This window comes from Ceratotherium simum, chromosome 20 (genome assembly GCF_057802395.1).
Source record: "Ceratotherium simum simum isolate JZ-2026a chromosome 20, ASM5780239v1, whole genome shotgun sequence".
Taxonomy (NCBI): Eukaryota; Metazoa; Chordata; class Mammalia; order Perissodactyla; family Rhinocerotidae; genus Ceratotherium; species Ceratotherium simum.
The window spans coordinates 9,482,957-9,502,216 of NC_141919.1; the positions used below are offsets into that span (position 1 = coordinate 9,482,957).

Here is a 19,260-nt window from a genome sequence, read left to right on the forward strand (position 1 = left end):
GGCTGTTTCTGTCAGGATTTTTTGGGAAAAGAGAAACCACTGTAGGTATTCTGAACAGAAATGAATTTAATGCAAGGAATTAGAAGCTTACCCAACCACTTGGATGGCTGACAAGCTAAGGTCAAAGAGGCCTCTGCTGGCTTGAGGAAGTCTAGAAGTACCAGAAATGCAGAGAAGCTGCCACCAAAATCTCAGCTGTTTCTTGCACAAAAGTGGATGACCCTCCAGAGAATGCTGGTGAAACCCAGTGTCCTCTGCCATCTGCCAGTGCCCATGCACATTCTGCCATAGAAAATAATGACTTCTTCTTCCCTCCTGCTCTCTAAACCTCACACATTTGGAAATTCTCACACATTGAGAAATGCTTCTCAATGAGAGAATCTAAACAGAATGAAGAGAGTGGGTTTGTTACTGAGAGACAAGGGATACTATCTGTCATACCGGCAGAGTAGAAGGACTCAAAAAAATATTTGCCAAATTGATGAATGAATCATTAAATGGAAGGATGTGAGGATGGATGGATGAACAGGTGGATGGATAGATGGACAAATGGGTGGATATTTTCTCAGAATAGGCCACTACCCTCCAGAGACTGACATAATGGAGTCAAGTGTCAGGCAAAGATTAGACTGATTAGGAGACAGGTAAGGCCCTTTTGTGCTCTCGGGTCTATCGGTCTCATTCTGGAACTGATTGCACTTATCAGGGCAGAGCTCTATATTGCTTAGTTCAGGGAATTGAATCTCTAATTTTAGAATTTTAGGCATTTTCTAATCTAGGATGATAAGTTTTGAGGAGGCAATATGGAGTCCTTCCAGAAAATCCCTAAATCTTGCCATGAAGGCTATCACTTCATCCCACCTACTAATAATGAATGCTCATGTTATAAAGCAGGGCACATGTATGTATGTGTGAGCACACACACACTCATGCACACACACACCCCTCCATTTATACTTTGTTCAGAGATTAGTCCTAATTTAGAAAGTTTTATAAGAAATAGTCATCTGACATTAGACACAATTTGACCTTTGTTAGATATAATTATTCACCATGGTTAATAAACCTCTGCAGATAAATTACAATGGAAAGAATAGGGCCTCAGCTGCTGGGGATAATCAATTACCAATTATTACAAATGATTTCCTGAATGACAGTATATAAGTCTTTCTACCTCTTAGACCCTCAGTTTCTTAATTTGAAAATTGAGGGTTTTGAAATGTATAATCTCTGATGCTGCTTCAAAGTCTCAAGAGTTATGGTTTTATAATTTAATTGTCACCTGTCTCAAAAATGTGACTATTAGTCATGAGTGGCATTGTGACCTTGCTTGAATGTTGTTTGCGTAACCTCCTAATTCTTTCCTGACCACTCATTCTACCGTGTTGTGGTTGGCTTATAACCTAGGGTTGCTAAAGCTTCCTTCAGCAACGCTCCTGGTCTCTAAAGATTTCTTGAAAGGAAAATGTATTGTTTTGTCACTAAAGAGACTTATTGAAAGATCACAAATTTCTGTCTTCACCCTCCTCTCATCAGTGGCTTGGAGTGACATTAGGTATTGTTAGAATGGTATTAATATGAAGTTTGGCCAGAGATCAACAGTGTATGAATACTGCCTTGGCTCATGGCTTTCTCCTGTCAACAAGTTCCATAAGGGAAATACAGGCACAAAGAAGCTAAAGCAAAGTAACAATTCATTATTTGGGGCCTCTGACCCCAAACACCAGTGATTTGGACCATGTGGAATGCTCCTTTCACTTCAGTTAAATAGGCCCAAGCAACCTTGATGCGAGGCACTTGTAGAGAATTGCTACACCTATTTCACCCTAATGCATAAACCCTGGTCTCAGATCTTACCCCTATGATAAAAAGCTGATCCAAAATTCACCTGCCAGAGCTTGAGAAACTAGAACTAGACTGAGAATAAAAGGGAAGAGCAAGTTTGCTTCTAGTGCCTGGACCTAAACTGTAAACAGAGTGGCAGACCTAGTCCTGGGAGCCATGGGAGGACGAGGAAGGAGAGGGAAGGACGGCTGAGACTGTTTCCCGCTGGGCCTCTGGGAAGGAAGGGAGAGACCTCCTGCCTATATGTGCTGAACTTCTAACCACTTTGAGTTCCAACCCTAGAAAACTGCAGCCCAAAGCTGGCTACATATTTTGCAGGGCCCAGTGCAAAGCAAAAATGTAGGGCTCCAACCAGAGGTAGGAAAGTCAATATCTTCTTCCCACAGACCCATTGCTCCAAGCCAGGGCAGACAGGCAACCTCCAAGGGCCTGCAGTCTCCAGGCAGGACCCGATGGATACCTGAGTCCCTGGGTGGAGAGCAGCAGGGGATGCGGAGGCTGAGCAGGGCCTGGGAAGCCAGAGAGCAGGGAGTAGACAGCAGACAACCCATCCCAGGGAGGCGGGAGGAGACTTGAGGAGGGACTATGTATGAGCCAAGGCTCCAAGCCCTGAGCACATGCTCCATTGGCCCCCCAGACTTCACTCACACAACATAAATTCAAAGGTAAAATTATTAAGAAATTCAAGACAGCAGTGGAAGAGCATTAAAACCCAAGTGCAGGGTCTTCTGGACGAGGGGCCCTGTGTGACTACACTGACTGCCCGTGAAGCTGACCTTGTTGCAGCCCATCAAACTTCCCTGGCCAGCTTAATGCTCTTTCCCCCCTAAGAGCTGTAACGTGTCTGGCAGGGCAGGGAGCAATGGATGGTAGTGGAAAGACAAATGCTCTCTGCGGGCCACAAATGGCATGGGCTGCAGAGCTCCGAACAGGAATATTCCTCCAGCCTGGCATTCTTACCTGCTTCTCTTGTTGTAAGGCTCTGGGCAACTAATGAATTCCTGCCTTGATTCTGGTTGGCAAGTCCCACCTACCCGGAGGAGGTTTTGCAGTGCAGTACGAGGAGCATGGGCTCTGAGGCCAGGGAGACGTGGATTCAAATCTGACCCTGGTTCAGCTGGGTACAAACTATTTGACCTCTTTGAGCCTCAGCTGCTTCGAATGTCAAATGCAGAGACTAATACCTCCCATAGAGCTTATATAACAAAATGCCTGACACAGAGTCCAGTAGTGTGGTATCCACTTGGGGGCAGCAACCTCCATCAGCAGGGGTTTTGTATAAGGGCTTTCAGCATCATTTCCCACAGCTGATGTCTCCTGTCAGGAGTCTGATCCTATCCAAAAAGGGCTCTCCAGGGCTTTTAGCAGCTACATCATCACCCAGACCCAGCCGTGCCCAGTACCTCTCTTCCTATGACCTCTGTAGCGCCCTGGTGCCTCCTGCTTCCCTGAAGAGCTCTAGACAGATGGACAACTCAAGCTCTAGGCAGATGTATCAGCCCTCTGGTTCTTGCTGAGCCCTGGAAGAGCAGTGACAAGGTGTCAAGGTATCACCCTTCAAGGAACTGGTGAGAAGGCCCCAGAGTGGCATTGAGAGGAAGAAGTATCTGTCCCATTATGGTGCCACACATCTGTCTCTTCAGTCTCATTGGCTGGGTTTGGGGCAAGACCCGGTCTCCTGAATCTCAGAGCTGAGGGGAATTTCCAGTTTCTGGTAGGCTCTTCTCCCAGAGGATGGTTGCCAATTGTGCCCTTCTGAAGGTGTCTGAACACTGTATTTTAAGGGATTGGGCAAAAGTCCCAAATCCTTTTTTGCATAAATCTCCAAGGGACTTAAGGAACATCTAGGCAAAGAGGACTCCCAGAATAATCTCTGTTATTCTGTTCTTCCCAAAATAGTTTGCAAACTTAGTTTTAATGGTGCCCCTGGGCTATATTCCCCTGTGCCTGTATATATTCTTTCCTCTGCATATCTCATCTTTACAGTCAGATTTCAACCCCTGGCGACTGCTCTGGTAGACAGCCTTCAGTGGGTGCCCTTGCCTTGGGAGGAGCTCAGTGATTACTCACTGATCTGGTTTATACAGGTCAAGGCTGTGAGGTGCTCCTAATCTGAGGGACAGGCTGTCACTTTATAGTCACACTCTTTGTGTTTAAAAGACGATCCACCATTATGGATTTGCTCTTGGACATTTGGACCCAGGCCTTTTACACCAGAGCATATCCAACTTTAATGTGCATAGGAATCACTTGGGGATTCTGTTAAAGTGTAGGGTCTGACTCAGTAATTCTAGGGTGGGGCTTGACAGTCTGCTTTTCTAACGAGCTTCTCAGGTGATGCCCGTGCTGTTAGTCTGAGGAGCACAACTTGAGTAGCAAGGGTTTCGACAATGCTCATCTTACAGGAAAATAAACAGAGGCACTAAGAGGTGCCGAGCACAAGGGAGAACCTTAATCTAACACTCTGGATCTCATTGTGCTTGCTGAGCTGCAGGGTCCTGTAGATGAGGTTTCTGGCCCCTTTCTCTCCTCACTTCTTAACTCAGGCTTTAACTGTTTTCTTTGGCTCTCCAGACCCTACTTTGGAGCTGGAGAGTCAGGGCCAAAAGTCAACATTTTCATGACAGTCCCACTGGAACCCCACCAGAGTTCAGAGCGAGGTTAAATTTTCTCTGGCTGGGCTGCTGATAATCACTTTTGGGTGCCCAAACTCCCAGACTTGAAGATGGAAATATAATATCTCCCCAAGGAAGCACTTTTATTGAGTTCATGAATAAGAGAGCATGCAGTTTGTTGTGTCTAATTTCAGCTCCACTCCCTCCATGTGGCATGCCTGCAAGGCAGCAGCGTTCATGGCTGAGTGATATCAGAAATGTGGCAGGAGTTAGAAAAAAAATGGAATTTTTGTAAAAGTAGAGAGCTATTTAAAGCAGCGTAAATGGCTACGCTGAGCCTGTGCTTCTTTTGATATTACCCAGGATTTTAAAATTATGAGATTACTTGTTTAAGAAAGAAACATAGTCAAGAGACTCCCTCTCTCTCTCTTCTCCTTCTCCACCCCCACTAAAAAGTACACTTATTTACAAAATAATGGTTGGCACAGAAAGACCAGGAAGGTATACATCTGCTTGGTTTTAAAGTTTCATTCCAATGTTCATTGCATAGAAACAATATAGATAGGAACCATGCAGGTGATGTTATCTGAAAAGGCGATGGAATTGAAGATATTTCCCTAGGACTGTTTTAATAAAACTCTGGAACATTTATTCTTTTTGCTGCTAGAGGAAATTTTCTCCTCTATCAGGAACAACAATTATTGGCCCTGTATATTTAATAGAGTCTGTGGAGATTTCACCTCCAGGGAGCCCAAGGGAAGAGCACCTTTTAAAAAAGTGCAGCTGAAGCAGTTTGCAAAGATGCAATGATTCAATACTAAATTAAAAATAGTCATTCTGAATATTATATGTATATACACTTAGATATACGAGATGTTAATGCTGAACTATTCCATCGTTTAACTCAGGGTTTTTAGTCCCAATCCATGCCCAAACTGAGTAAGCAGGTCATAGCAAAGAGGTAGAGGAGAGTTAAATTTATTCACTAATATTTAAAAATGTATCCTCCTTCTCCTTACCACATATACAATGTGATGTCTGATTCTTATACTCCCAAGCACTTAAGATTATTTGCCTTCTCTCTCTTCTTAGCTCATTTACCAGCTGAATTTCACCAATATAACCACAGGAGAGAGCTTCCATTTCTGTGTGGAACAAATCTTTAAAAAAATAAATCAAGGGAGGACATACATTTTCACAGCACCATAACAGGTATTGGGAGTTCATCCATCTTGCCTAGTTCAGACTCTCTGAGTGGTGGTCTTTTTTCAACAATAATTTTTAATCAATGTACACTTTACTGGAACAGAAAAAAAATTTACGTCGACTGGACAACCACAAAAAGAATTATATGGTGTTTTAGCTAACTGTGAGTAAATAAATATGCTTTTGGCAATCCTGGATATCTGATCCGTTAAGTGAGCCGAAACAACCATTCGTCCTGCTTTTTTTACGGTTTAAATAAATTCTAGAAACCTATTACAGCACTCAAGGGTGAGTGCTTCTGTGGGTTAAGCTGCAGGAAATATTATTGTGTAGCATAAAGTGCAGCAAATGAGATGTCAGGAGACGGGGCTTCCTCTCCTGATCTACCACTTACAAGTGGTGTGACCCTAGGCGAGTCACACTGCCTTTCTCAACTGCAGTTTTCTTATCTGCAAAGAAAGAAATTTCATTCATTTGTTCAACAAATATGTGTTGAGCTCCCACTGTGCCAAGCACATTCACGTTCTGGGGATACTTCAGTGAACAGAAAAAGGATGGATCCTGCTCCATGTTGATCTAAATTCTAGACTCTAGAACCTATAGTCTAGGTAATCTAGAAAATTTTCCCCAGAACTGAGCCTCAGTGCTTCATTATTTCCAGAGCTTGTCAGGAGGTGAAACTTTGAAGTGGCAGCAATTAAGGCACAGAGAGTTTGGGGTTTTTTAGTAGTTTTATATTTTTGTTGCTTTTCTCTTGCTTTTGCAATTGACAGCACAGAAATGTCTACGTTCATGTATGGAGTGGGAAACCAAAAGGTAGTGAGAATCTTTTCTGTATCTCTGATGACCCATTTCTACCCAGTTCCTTTCTACATCCTGACCCACCAACACAGGACTCATAAGGCCCTTGAGACATTGTTATTCTTAAGCCTCTTATAAACTAGACAGTGAATAATGATTGCTGTTTAGCACTTATAAAAGAGAGGGTAACAATTTCAAGATGAGACAAAGAAGGAGACTTAGAAATAGTTTCCAATATCACAAGAAGTTTTCTTTCACTCAGAATGCCTTCTTTCTCCTCCAAACCAGTCAGCATAACAAAATAAACTTGATTTTGCATCTAACAAAGAATGAAATAGCAAATGGAAATAATTTTCGCACCTCAAACTGGTACCAACAAGCTTTGGGTAATAAGAGATCCCATTCAATTCAATCTAATAATTATTCTTTGCATATTTCTGTGCCAGGCACTATGCTCAGGGCTCAGATGCAAAAAAGAAATTGACCAAAGTTCCTTCTCTTATAAATTTTCTGATCATTGGTGGAAATATGTGGAAAAAGTCAGAATATAATCTAACATTTGAAAGTAGAAAAATGTGAAACCTGTTATGGTAAAGGAAAAAACAAAGTAATTCATCCTGAGAGTCAGAGAATGTAACCAGAGAACTGGATGCCTGTGCTATGTCCCTAATGGCTAATGGAATGAGTTATACTTCATGGAACATCAGTCCCGGGCCTGGACTTGACTGGCCATCCTGAGGCAAAATCCCAGGGATAACCAGAGATCAGTGAGAGTCCAAAGCTCCTTTGCCCTTTGCCACCAGCTTACATGAACCACTCTGAACTCTACAACCAGACACCATCTTAGGAGGAGAAGGAAGGGAAGCAGAAATCTGAAAGACTGAATTTATCCCAAAGAGACTGAGGAAAATAAAATATGCTATTTTAACCAGAAGAGAAACAAGACATCTAATAACAAAATATCAAAATTTGTGAGACAAAAACTGATAGAACTACAAGGAGAAAGAGATGAATCCATTATCATAGTTGGAGATTTCTACAACCCTCTTTCATAAATGGATAGGTCCAGCAGGCAGAAAATCAAGAGGAACATAGATGAATTCAACCACACAATCAACAAAATGGATATAATAAACGTCTACAGACTACTTTATCCAACAACAGCAGAATACACATTGCCTCAAACTCATACGGAATATACACCAAGATAAACCACATTCCAGACACAAAATACACCTTAACAAGTTTAAACAACAGAAGTCACATAATGTTTATTCTCAGACCATAATGGAATTAAACTAGAAACCAATGACAAAAGATAGCTGAAAAATCCCAAAATACTTGAGGATTAAACAACACACTTCTAAATAATACGTAGGTCAAAGAAAAAAATGCAAGAGAAATTTAAAAATATTTTAAACTAAATGAAAATGAGAACATAATAAAACTTGTAAGATGCAGCAAAAGGAGTGTGTAGAAGGAAATTTATAGCATTGACTGCATACATTAGAAAACAAGAAAGATCTAAAATCAATAACTAAGATTGTACTTCAGGAAACTAGAAGAAGATCAAATTCAATCCAAAGTAAGCAGAAGAAAAGAAATAGTAAAAATTAGAGCAAAAATCAAAGAAATGGAAAACAGAAAATTAATTTAAAAAGTCAACAAAACCAAAAGCTGACTCTTTTAAAAGGCCAATAAATGGAAAAGCCTCTAGCCAGGCTAACAAAAAAAAAAAAAGAGAGAGAGAGAAATGACAAATTACTATCAGAAACGAAAGAGGGAACATCACTACAGACCCCATGGACATTAAAAGGATAATAAAGGAATAATATGTGCAACTCTATGCTCACAAAATTGAGAAACTAGAGGAAATGGACCAATTCCTTGAAAGACACAATCTGTCAAAACTCACACAAAGAGAAACAGGAATATGAATAAGCCTATATCTATTAAAGAAATTAAATCAATAATTAACAACTTTCAAAACAGAAAGCACTAGGCCCAGATGTGTTCACTGGTGAATTCTACTGTTTAAGCAAGAAATTATACCAATTCTCGACAATCTCTTTCAGAGGACAGAAGCAGAGGAAACACTTGCTAATCCATTCTATGAGACCAGCATTACCCTAATACTATACTTAATGGTGAGAAACTAGAATCTTTCCTGCTAAGACAAAGAAAAAGTCAAGGATGTCTCCTCCCAACACTCCCTTTCAGCATTGTATTGGAAATTCTAGCTAATGCAATCAGACAAGAAAAGGAAATAAAAGGTGTACAGATTGGATAGGAGAAAATGAAACTGTCTTTGTTTGCAGATAACATGATGGTCTATGTATAAAATCCAAAAGAATCAAGAAAAAAACCTCCTGGAACTAATATGCAGTTATAGCAAGGTTGCCACACACCTATTAGAATGGCCAGAATCCAGAACACTGACAACACCAAATGCTGACAAGAATGTGGAGCAACAGGAACTCTCATTCATTGCTGATGTGAATGCAAAAAGGTACAGCCACTTTGCAAGATAGCCTGGGAGTTTCTTATAAAACTAAACATATTCTTGCCATACGATCTAGCTGTTGCACTCCTTATATTTACCCAAAGGAGCTGAAACTTTATGTCCACATAAAAACCTACATAAGGATGTTAACAGCAGCTTTAATTGCCAACACTTGTGAGCAACCAAGATATTCTTCAGTAGGTGAATGGATAAATAAACTGTGGTACATCCAGACACTGGATATTATTCAGTGTTAAAATGAAAGGAGCTATCAAGCCATGAAGAGGCATGGAAGAACTGTAAACGCATATTACTAAGTGAAAGAAGCCAATCTGAAAAGGCTACATACTGTATGATTCAAGCTATATGGCATTTTGGAATAGACAAAAAGTACAGAGACAGGAAAAAGATCAGTGGTTGTCAGAGATTAAGGACAAGGGGAGGATGAATAGGCAGAGCACAGAGGATTTTTAGGACAATGAAACTACTGCGTGTGATACTGTAGTGGTAGATATGTGTCTTTATACATTTGTCCAAACCCGTAGAATGAACAACACCAAGAGTGAACCGTAAGGTGAACTATCAGCTCTGAGTGAGAATAACGTGTCAGTGTAGCTGCATCAGTTGTAGCAAACATTCCACTCTGGTGTGGGAAGTTGACAGTAGGGAGGCTTGTGTGGGGGCAGGAGGTGTATGGGAACTCTCAGCACTTTCTGCTCAATTTTACTGTGAACCTAAAACTGCTCGAAAAAATTAAGTCTATTATAAAGGGGAAAAGAAAAAACTTATCCAGAGTAGTTTGCACAGTGCTGCCCTCCTCTTGCCGTAGAGCTTTCAATGAGGAGCAAGAATCTTTTTGGTGCCTTGGCAAATTCTCATACCCCATTCCAAGTTGATATCAGCTTCCAACATTTTATCCTGTGTGCTTTCAAAGTCACAAAATATATCTGCAAGTTCCTTTTATGTGAGGTCTTTTTGTTGATGTCACTTACTCTAGGACATCTTCATTCTTTTGTCCCAACCACTTTCCTCAATTATGTTGAATTTGTCTTTACTAAGTTCCTTTGGCTGCATATTTAGTCCCTTTAATGTCTGCAAATTCAACGTTCCCACAGTCAGCTGTTTGCTCTACAACTCCTCTTATATTCCATTAGAATTTCACTTTCAGCTTAATCACTTATTGTTTCTTTGCTGCACTTGCATCTATGTTGCCTCTCCTTCCCTCCTTCAATTATCCAGTTTTGTGAAATGTCATGTGGAAATTCACTAGGAGACAAGGAGGCAGCACAATGACGCATTTTGCTGTCTGTGTGAGAATTGAATAACATGTACAGGGATCAACAGGCTTTGAAAGAAGTGACCTGACTGTTCCCTGATCATGATGCACATCTGTCATTTATGTGGTGATTTGTGGACTGAAGAACTGGCTGTGAAATTTGAACTTCGTGTACTTTCTCATAGTTAATATATGGTGGTAACTGAAACTTGAATTGTGTTGTCGGGAGACTGGGATTATTTAACTAAATTGCGATAACTGAAATTCATGCCCAGGTGAACTGCACAGAGCAAGGCCTGCCTATAGAGCATACATTTGGTAATATTCCATTGTAAGAAAAAAATACCTAGAAGAATGTAAAATAGGATAGGAAATTATATTCTTGTTATAAAGAAGTCTTTCCCTAAGCAGAACATGAAACTGAGATATCGTAAAGAAAAAGACAGTGGATTTGACTTCATAAAAATTAAAGAATTTTATGTGGCAAAGGCAAGCTAAACAGAGTTAAAAGATAAATGACAAACTAGGAATATAATATAAACATGTGACCAAGGTTTTGGCCAACAAATCCTTCCTCCACAACAGTATGAGGAGGGGAAATCTCAGTGAGTCAAACCTCATGAATCAGTAGATGAGCAGTCAAACTAAATTTCTCCTATGGTGTGGACTTCATTTTATGGAATGTGAAGTACCTTCCAACAGAAAAGGTGGAGTATTGCCAGCCTAACCCAGATCCTCTGCAATGCACTTAGAGAAACCTGGAGTAACTCTGAGACAGATGAATCTCTTTTCTGTTCTGAAGAAAAGGAGAACAATTAACAGAATGCCTGTGTCTCTGGGGCAGAATTCCAAGTGTCTCTGCAACACTGAGCTTTGCGAAACATGGAAACATGTTTCTCAAATAATCAAGAGGGAAAGGAACGGAAAGGCTGAGGAACTTGCAATTACCTCAGTAGCCCTGACTCCTGAAAATCGTGGTGATGGGAAACATCCAAGCCATGCGTGTGACCCTTAAAGGGCATGGAGATTCAGATGGTGCAGAGGAGGAAGAACGCCTCTGATAGCCCGCCCAGGTTGCATTATTTATAGTCTCAATCGGGAAATGTTGATTAAGAAACAAGAGGATACAGGCAGGAGCAGCTCCTGAAATTGTGCCTAAATACCTCAAATATTCCTAGGGAAGCGTGGACAACTGTGTCAGAGAGGAGCTGACAAATGGAGGATAATAGCGCAGAGATCACGCCCTTGTCAGCCGGCGGGCGGAGAGCATTACTGATCCTCAGCAAATCATTACTGATCCTCAGAAAAATGTACTGCGACTGAGTGTAAAACCTGACTGGAATTTTCCATGGATGTGTGATATTGGAGATGGGCTTGCAGCTGCACTTGCCAAATCACCTTTGCAAAGTGCAGTAGATCACAGCGAGAGGAGCAAAGGCTGCTCTGCTCTTTCTCAAGCAGAAAAGGATTTTCAAAGGGCCTGGTTCTCTCCTCCAAAGGATGGGGAGAGCAGATTAGGGATTCGTGATTAGTACAAGTACCGGAGATCCTCCCGCGCATTTCCATCTTGAAGCTGGGGTACAAGGTCTCAGGTGCTGGGCAATCACTCACAGTCCCTTTGAACAGGTGCTTCCTCAGGGCTGGAGAGGAGGACTTCAGGCCCGGGCATCTGGCGTCTGGTACCAGCTCTTCTTCTGCCCTCCCGGATGGCTTTAGGCAAGTCCTTGACACCTTTGCATCTATAGCCTTTTGTTGTTGCTGTTTGCTTCTTTGTTTAACCACAGAAATTGATGATAACACTACTTGATGGCATATTCTATTAAAAAACCATCCATTACCAAGTGCAAACAAACAGTAAATGCTTCCTCTTAGTAAGCCCGCATAACAGTTTCCTGAGCTCTCCCACTCTGGACGAGGTTCATAAATACACCACGAGAACAGAGTGAAAGAGGAGATGGTACAGAGGCTTTATGCATGGGGTCTTAATACCTACCCCATGTGTGACTCTTAACCAAGGATAATCGCTGGTTAAGAACACAGGTTAAGAATGGTTCAGAGAGTGTCCTAAAGTCAGACTACCAGAATTTAAATCTCCACTTGGAAAGATTGCAAGAACTGGGACAAATTACTTCATTACCCAAAACTTCATTTCCTACATCTGATAATAACACCCTTGCCCCTAAATGTCCATATCCTAATCCCCAGAACATGAGGAGCTCAGCTTAAATGGCAAAAGGGATTTCACAGGTGGGATTAAGTTAGGGATCTTGAGGTGGGGAGATTATCCTGGATTATCTGGATGGGCCCTAAATGTAGTCACAAGTGTTCTTATAAGAGAAAGGCAGAGGGAGATTTTACTGCAGACAGGGAGATGATGATGAAGCAGGGATTGGACCGATGCGGCCCAAAGCCAAGGAATGCTGGCAGCCACCAGCAGCTGGAAAAGCAAGGAAATGGATTCTCCCTTAGAGCCTCCGGAGGGAGCACGGCCCTGCCAACTCCTGACGTCAGCCCAGTGAAACTGGTTTCAGACCTCTCACCTCCAGAATTGTAAGAGAATAAGTGTGTCTGTTTTAAGCCACCAAGTTTGTGCTGATTTGTTACAGCAACCATAGGGAACTAATACATACCTCATGGGAACTGTTACTCCAATAAAAATGCGTAACTGGAAACCCAGTTAGTGGCGTGTCTAACACACAGTAGCTATGCTGTACATGTACGCCATCCTTGAAACTGAAGCTTTGGTTTTGAGGGATCATTGAAACCAGTACAATGGCAGCCATTTTCCTCCGTGTTCATCCTGGTAACCAATGCCTAGACACCTGGTAGAAAGCCTCTCTCCTTCCACACAGACTCTCTCTTCTCCTATTACTTAGAGGGAAAAGTTACTTCTCTTCACTTAAGTCACATTATTCTTTTCCTTTCTACTTTTTTTCATTACTCTTCATCCAGCTGGTCTTTCTGAACTTTAAAGAAAACAAAGTCATTTCCCAATGGATTCAGATGCTGCCCCAAGTTGATAGTCCAACCAGGTTCTTGTTCTTATCTCTAGGTCTCATCACCAGAAATTTCTGAAATTAAATCCTCCCCAGGTTCTGGCATCACTCATTTTCTCATTTCTTCCTTCTGCCATTGGTTCAGATTCTTGTCAATTTAGTCCTTTCCCTAAATATGGTTTATAATATGTGACAGAGCAAAGTGATAAAAATCTAGACAATCTGGTTTTAAATTCTGGGTTTTTGCCACCCACTTATAGTGTGACATTGGGCAAGCTATTTAACCTCTCTGGGCCTCAGTTTCCAAAAAAAAAAAAAAAAAAAGAAGGAGTGGATATTAAGAATAATACCTACCTATAAAGTTGTTGTTATGAGAATTAAGTGAGTTAATATTTGCTAAGAACTTAGAATAGTACTTGTCATAGTGTTAGCACTGCAAATTTGTTTTTTAGTTATAATAAATCCAAATTTGAAGCATATCACTTACTCAAGTTTCTTTCATAACTTCAAAATATATATTTGGTGAAATCAATGAATTTTCAAGGGAAACAGAAAAATATTTCTAATCCAGAAAAATATTTTTGTGTGCGGCTAACTCAGGTATTTCACCACAGTCGGTGTTTCTAGATTTCTGTACAACAAACTCGTCTAGTCCAATGACAAATTAGACATAGATTGAGCTTGGGTTTTGGACTTTTTACCTCAACACCCCCACCAACCCCCATCTCTTTGCCCATAAACTTTCATTTGTCCTCCACGCTCTGAAAACCTACTTCTAAGAAAGTCTCTGATATCAAACTTAGCATGGATTTAAAACAAGGGTACTATTTACCTCAGAAAAACAATTTTTCAGGAGCGCTTTCATTTTGTTTTTCTGTCCCACCCCCACCCCCAGCCTTGGACAAATCCCAGAGGAGATCCATATCATGGCTCCAACACTCAGCATCTGTGGGATTCCATGAGCCTCAGTTTTCCCATCTGGAAGGCGCATCTGAGGCAATGCTCCTGTCCTGGGTCTGCTGTGAGAACCATTCCCGGCTGTGTCCCATGTGAAGTGTGAACCGCTGCTCGGGGGGCCTCATCACATCACATGGTCCTGGGGTTAGCAGTCACTGGCTCAGGGACACCCGGGCAGGCTCAGCCAGGGCAGAGGCAGTTTTTAGATCTCTGAAATGAATGTATTTAGGGCAAGAAAGACATGCATATATGAGTCTGAAATTCTCCATTTTTCCACAAGCCACCTCCTAGTTCTCACCAAGGCCTGGAGCAGTGTTGGGCACAGTGTGGAATATGCACCGCCTGCATCATGATTCCATGGAGTGCTGGTTGAACCCCAGATTGCTGGCTTTCCCACAAAGCTAGGAAGTTAGGATGATGGAGCCAAAATTATGCATTTTTCGTACTTAGTGATTAGTGAGCCCTTCTGGCCTAGCCTAAAAGCAGTTTGAGCCGCGGCGTGGGCCCCCTTTCTTCTAGGGCCACGTCTGTACTTTGGTCTTACGGCCTCCAAACTGAGTAGGGAGGGGCAAGGGTTCTGGAAAAGGAAGGGACCCAGCTTAGTAAACAATATTGAGTTTGAAAATAGAAAAATACCTTTTTTATGAGCAAATCATGCAAGGAGAAAAAGAAGAAGGCAACACAGATTTTTAGGAACAGCAATGAAATCTATATGAGAAAACAGTAGTTTAGGTAAAAAGCAAACTAAAATATAGCATGATTTTAAACAATTAATATTAAAGAGAGAAATAAGGGCACCATATCTACAGAGAAGAAAGTACAATCCTATCACACTATTTTCCCCGGGACTGAGCAATATTTAAATAGTCAATACAGTCATGCGCTGCTTAATGACGGGAATACGTTTTGAGAAATGCATTATTAGGCGATTTCATCATTGTGCGGACATAGAGTGTACTTACACAAACCTAGATGGGATAGCCTACTACACACCAAGGCTCTATGGTACTAATCTTACAGGACCACAGTCTTATATGCCGTCCGTCATTTACTGAAACATTGTTATGTGGTGCATGACTGTAAAATTTATTGGTTTTCAACCCTTAGAGCGAACCTGCATATAAAACACGGGACAATGCTTCAACTGCATGATAAAATGTAAATGTTAACAGCACAGACAAATAAAAGCAAACACATTATTGATAGAAGGTGAGTTGTACACGGGTAAAGGAAAGGCAGAGGAACTGTGGGGACACAAACAGTCTCATACACAGAGAAAATCATGAGATTAGGGTGAGAAAGTTGATAACACAAGAAGTAAATAATAATAGCTAATATTTCTTGAGATCTTCTGTGTGTTGGACTAAAGGCTACAAATGCATTATTATTTGCATCATCAGGAACAACCCCATGAGATAGATATTATCCATTTCCTGGGTTTACAGGTGGGGAAACAGAGGCACAGGAAGGTTATGTAAGTTACTCAGGGATGCAGAGCTGAGAAACTGAAGAGCAAGGATTCCAAGCCAGGTGGTCCGTCTCCAGAACCAGTGCTTTAGCCACTGTGCTGCCGCTTCCCTCATCACTAAAGGGAGCGAATTTACAAGATGTTACAAGAGAGAAGCAGCAAATTAATGAAATGAATATGATGTACTAGAAAGAAAGAGGGAGGAAAAACAGTGGGAGGGGGAGTTTATCCTCCCCTGCATGTCAGGTGGTAAAGATGTTGTCTAAATGGATCTGTCGTGATGCAGCAGGATCAGCATCGTGGTTAGGATTATGGGGGTGACATCGAAGTAGCGAAGACTGTCTCTGGAGAGAAGAACTGGGGTGAGAAGGGCTGAATGTCAGTATTATTTGAGTGGCTATCATGTTTATGTATTTTCATAAAAAATAAAAGAATATTTCTGTTTATTTAGAAATAGCTTCAATTGTGTAAGTGCGCAAAACATGAAATTCAAAATCATCTTTACATCTCTCACACATTTGTTAAACGTTTGCCTTATCAGGATTTTTAGCTCGAAGGCCTTTTTTTAAAAAAAAATGTAAAGAAATATGAATTTTTAGAATCTGTCCCTGGTAATATTGCAGGCATGGCAGAGAGAGGGGGCAGGACTATTAGAAGCAAACTGGATTCTAGCCCTGCTTCTGAGAGGCAGTTCTGACTACAGACAGCAGGCGATTCTCTAAGTCAGGGAGCAGGGGCTTTGATCTCTGGACTGTGATACACAACTTAGAGGAAGTGTTCAGGCAGCAGGTGCCTGGAGAAGTCTGGCAGCCTCTCTGGGATGGCAATCTGTGTTCATACACGGCTCATCTCATCAGCGTGGCACTAGGTTCAGTGCCGTGAATTGTTAGGTGCAGTTATCATATTTTTCCATGAGTCTACTTCATAAAAGTAAGCACATTTATGCTCCCTTTAAAATGGAGATCTCCCATTTGAATTGCTAGTGAAAGCAATCAAAGCACTATTGCTTCAGGAACTCATATATATATCTATTTATATATATGTTTTATCTCCATCTATCTATCTATCTATCTATCTATCTATCTATCTATCTATCTATCTATCTATCTATCTATCTATCCATCCATCCATCCAATCTATCTCCCTACTTACCAGTCTATACTAGTCTGTTCAGGCTGCTATAACAAAATATCGTAGACTGTGTGGCTTAAACAACAGACATTTATTTCTCACAGTTCTGGAGGCTGGAAGTCCATGATCAAGGCAGAGTCAGCTCCTGGTAAGGGCCCCTCCTCTGGCTTGCAGACAATCGCCTCCTTGCTGTGTGCTCACAGGGTGGAGAGAGAAAGCTCTGGTGTCTCTTCCTCTTCTTATAACAGCACTAATCTCATCATGGCAGCTCTGCCTCATGACCTCTTCTAAACCTGATCACCTCCCAAAGCCCCCACCTCCATATACCACCAGACATTAGGGGGCTAGGGCTTCAACATATGAATTTTGGAGGGCACACAAAAATTTAGTCCATAACTCACTCACTCACTCACTTTATCCATCTATCCATCTATCTATCTATCTATCTATCTATCTATCTATCTATCTATCTATCTATCTATCTATCTATCTATCCTTATGTATAGAACAATAAGAACATGGCTTATAAGTCACTTTCCTGCATTATTTTATCTTTCCAAAGCTCTTGCAAGGTAAACAGGTCACAGATAAAGCACTGTGTTCACGGAGACACTTGAAGGTTGAGTCAACTGTGATCACACAACCAACAAATGGTGGTGCAGGGAATTCAACCCACATCTTCTCTGTCCTCTCCTCCCTCCCTCCCGCTTATGACTCTCTTCCAGCCACATTAGATTACTGACTGTTCTCTGAGGACACCAGGCATCCTTCCTCTGGGCCTTTGCAGTGATTATTCCCGTGATCTGGAATGCTTTTCGCTCAGACATCTGACTCAGTCGCCTCCCTCTAGACTGTTCAAATCCCACCTTCCAGGTGAGGCTTGTCCTGTCCACTGCTTAACTCGAAAGCCCTGCCTCTCTCTGCCCACAATCTCCATCCTCCATCTGCTGCTTTATTCTCCATAGCATTTGTTACTGGCTGACCTACCAGATCATGTACCTATGCTTGTTGTTTCTTTTCTCCCTTCCAACTGGGATGGAGGCTCCACAGAGTCAGGAATTTTGCCTTTATTACATCTAGTGGAGACCCAGCAGAACTGTAGGGTCAGTCAGAACTGGGTGCAACTGTAACTCATGTGATTTGATATTTCATCAGTTCAGATTAGAGCCACACCAGTTACTACAGAGGATCTTTTCTGATATTTTTAAGCAGCATCATAAATTCTAAGTAACTTTAAATTTTCAATAATTACAGAGTAGACATGAGCTCTTTCTTCCTTTGTTCCTCCAGATGCAAGAACATGGATGCCAAATCCGTCCTCTCTGGGTGAAGTGGGAATGTGTGAGGACGACTGGCCTATGTCTAATTAAATAAGAAGACACACACAAAAAATTTAAACATTTTTAAAAACCGGAATCATAAAGTGTGGTTTCCTGTCCCACATCAGGGATTCTCTGGCCTCCAGGGAGGTCAGGGCGGTGGGAGAGGAGAGAGCAGCATGGAGGGAAGAGGCACGGCTGAGTCCCCCCGTCTCTGCCTCCTCTGGACCTTCCTTCCTCCTGGAGTGTCGCCCCTCACACTCAACGCCCAGGTGTCAGGGGTCAGCACATGCTGTCATCGAGTGTGGCTGCTTCCACGTCCCAGTCACCAGGCACAGGACATTTGCATAGTTAAGTCTGGCTCAACACATCACCACTCGTATATGTCAATTCTTCCTCCACAGCTGAGCCCAAGAGCAAAGACACACGAGCAGAGGCAGATTAACAAGAGCAAGGTTTATAAATATATATATATATATATAATCTGGGAAAGATAAGGGCCCATTGAGGCAAATGGATAGGGGGAGAGGAAGCCCCTGTAAACAGCAGTGGGAATCCTGCCAGTTCCCAGACTAGAGGAAACTGGCCCAGAGCTCTGGTCGGCCACGTTAACAGTCAAGCCAAGGATGGCGCAGTTGATGCTACATGCAGCTCTCTTCTGTTCTCCACATTGGAGATTCTCAAGTCTGGGGTAGTTCTGACCTGGGCTAGTGTGCCTCACCCTCCAACACACACACAACACACAAATCCCCCACACACACACATACACACCCCACACTACACACACACACACACACACACACCCCTTAGTTGTGGTCCTCTGGCTGGTGTCAGAAGAGAGCAGTTTCAGTGTCGTTTGAAGGAGCTGAGTCCCTTTCCAGTGGAGCAAAGTCCATTCCTAGTTACACACAGTTTGCAGAGGAAGATCTGCTCTTTATTTGTTGAGACTCATGATAGAAGAAAGGAATGGGTTGGTGGCTCCGATGAAGCCCTGGCCGGTGATGAGCGTCCCAGAGGCAAGGCTACCCCTTGCTGTGCCCTGAGTTGCTCTGACTGGGAGCCTCCAAATACAGTGCTGCTCCTCCAAGTCAGAGGGGGACCCTGAAAGGTGGGGGAAGAGGTGTTTTGACTGAGGGTAGAGGT

The 19,260-nt window shown here is 42.1% G+C and overlaps 1 long non-coding RNA gene across 1 annotated transcript in view; it reads right to left on the reverse strand.

Annotated features, from left to right (window-relative positions):
* Nucleotides 1-19,260, reverse strand: part of LOC147914356 (uncharacterized) — a 1,093,764-nt gene that overhangs the window by 592,369 nt on the left and 482,135 nt on the right. The gene's annotated exons all lie outside the window — the stretch shown is intronic.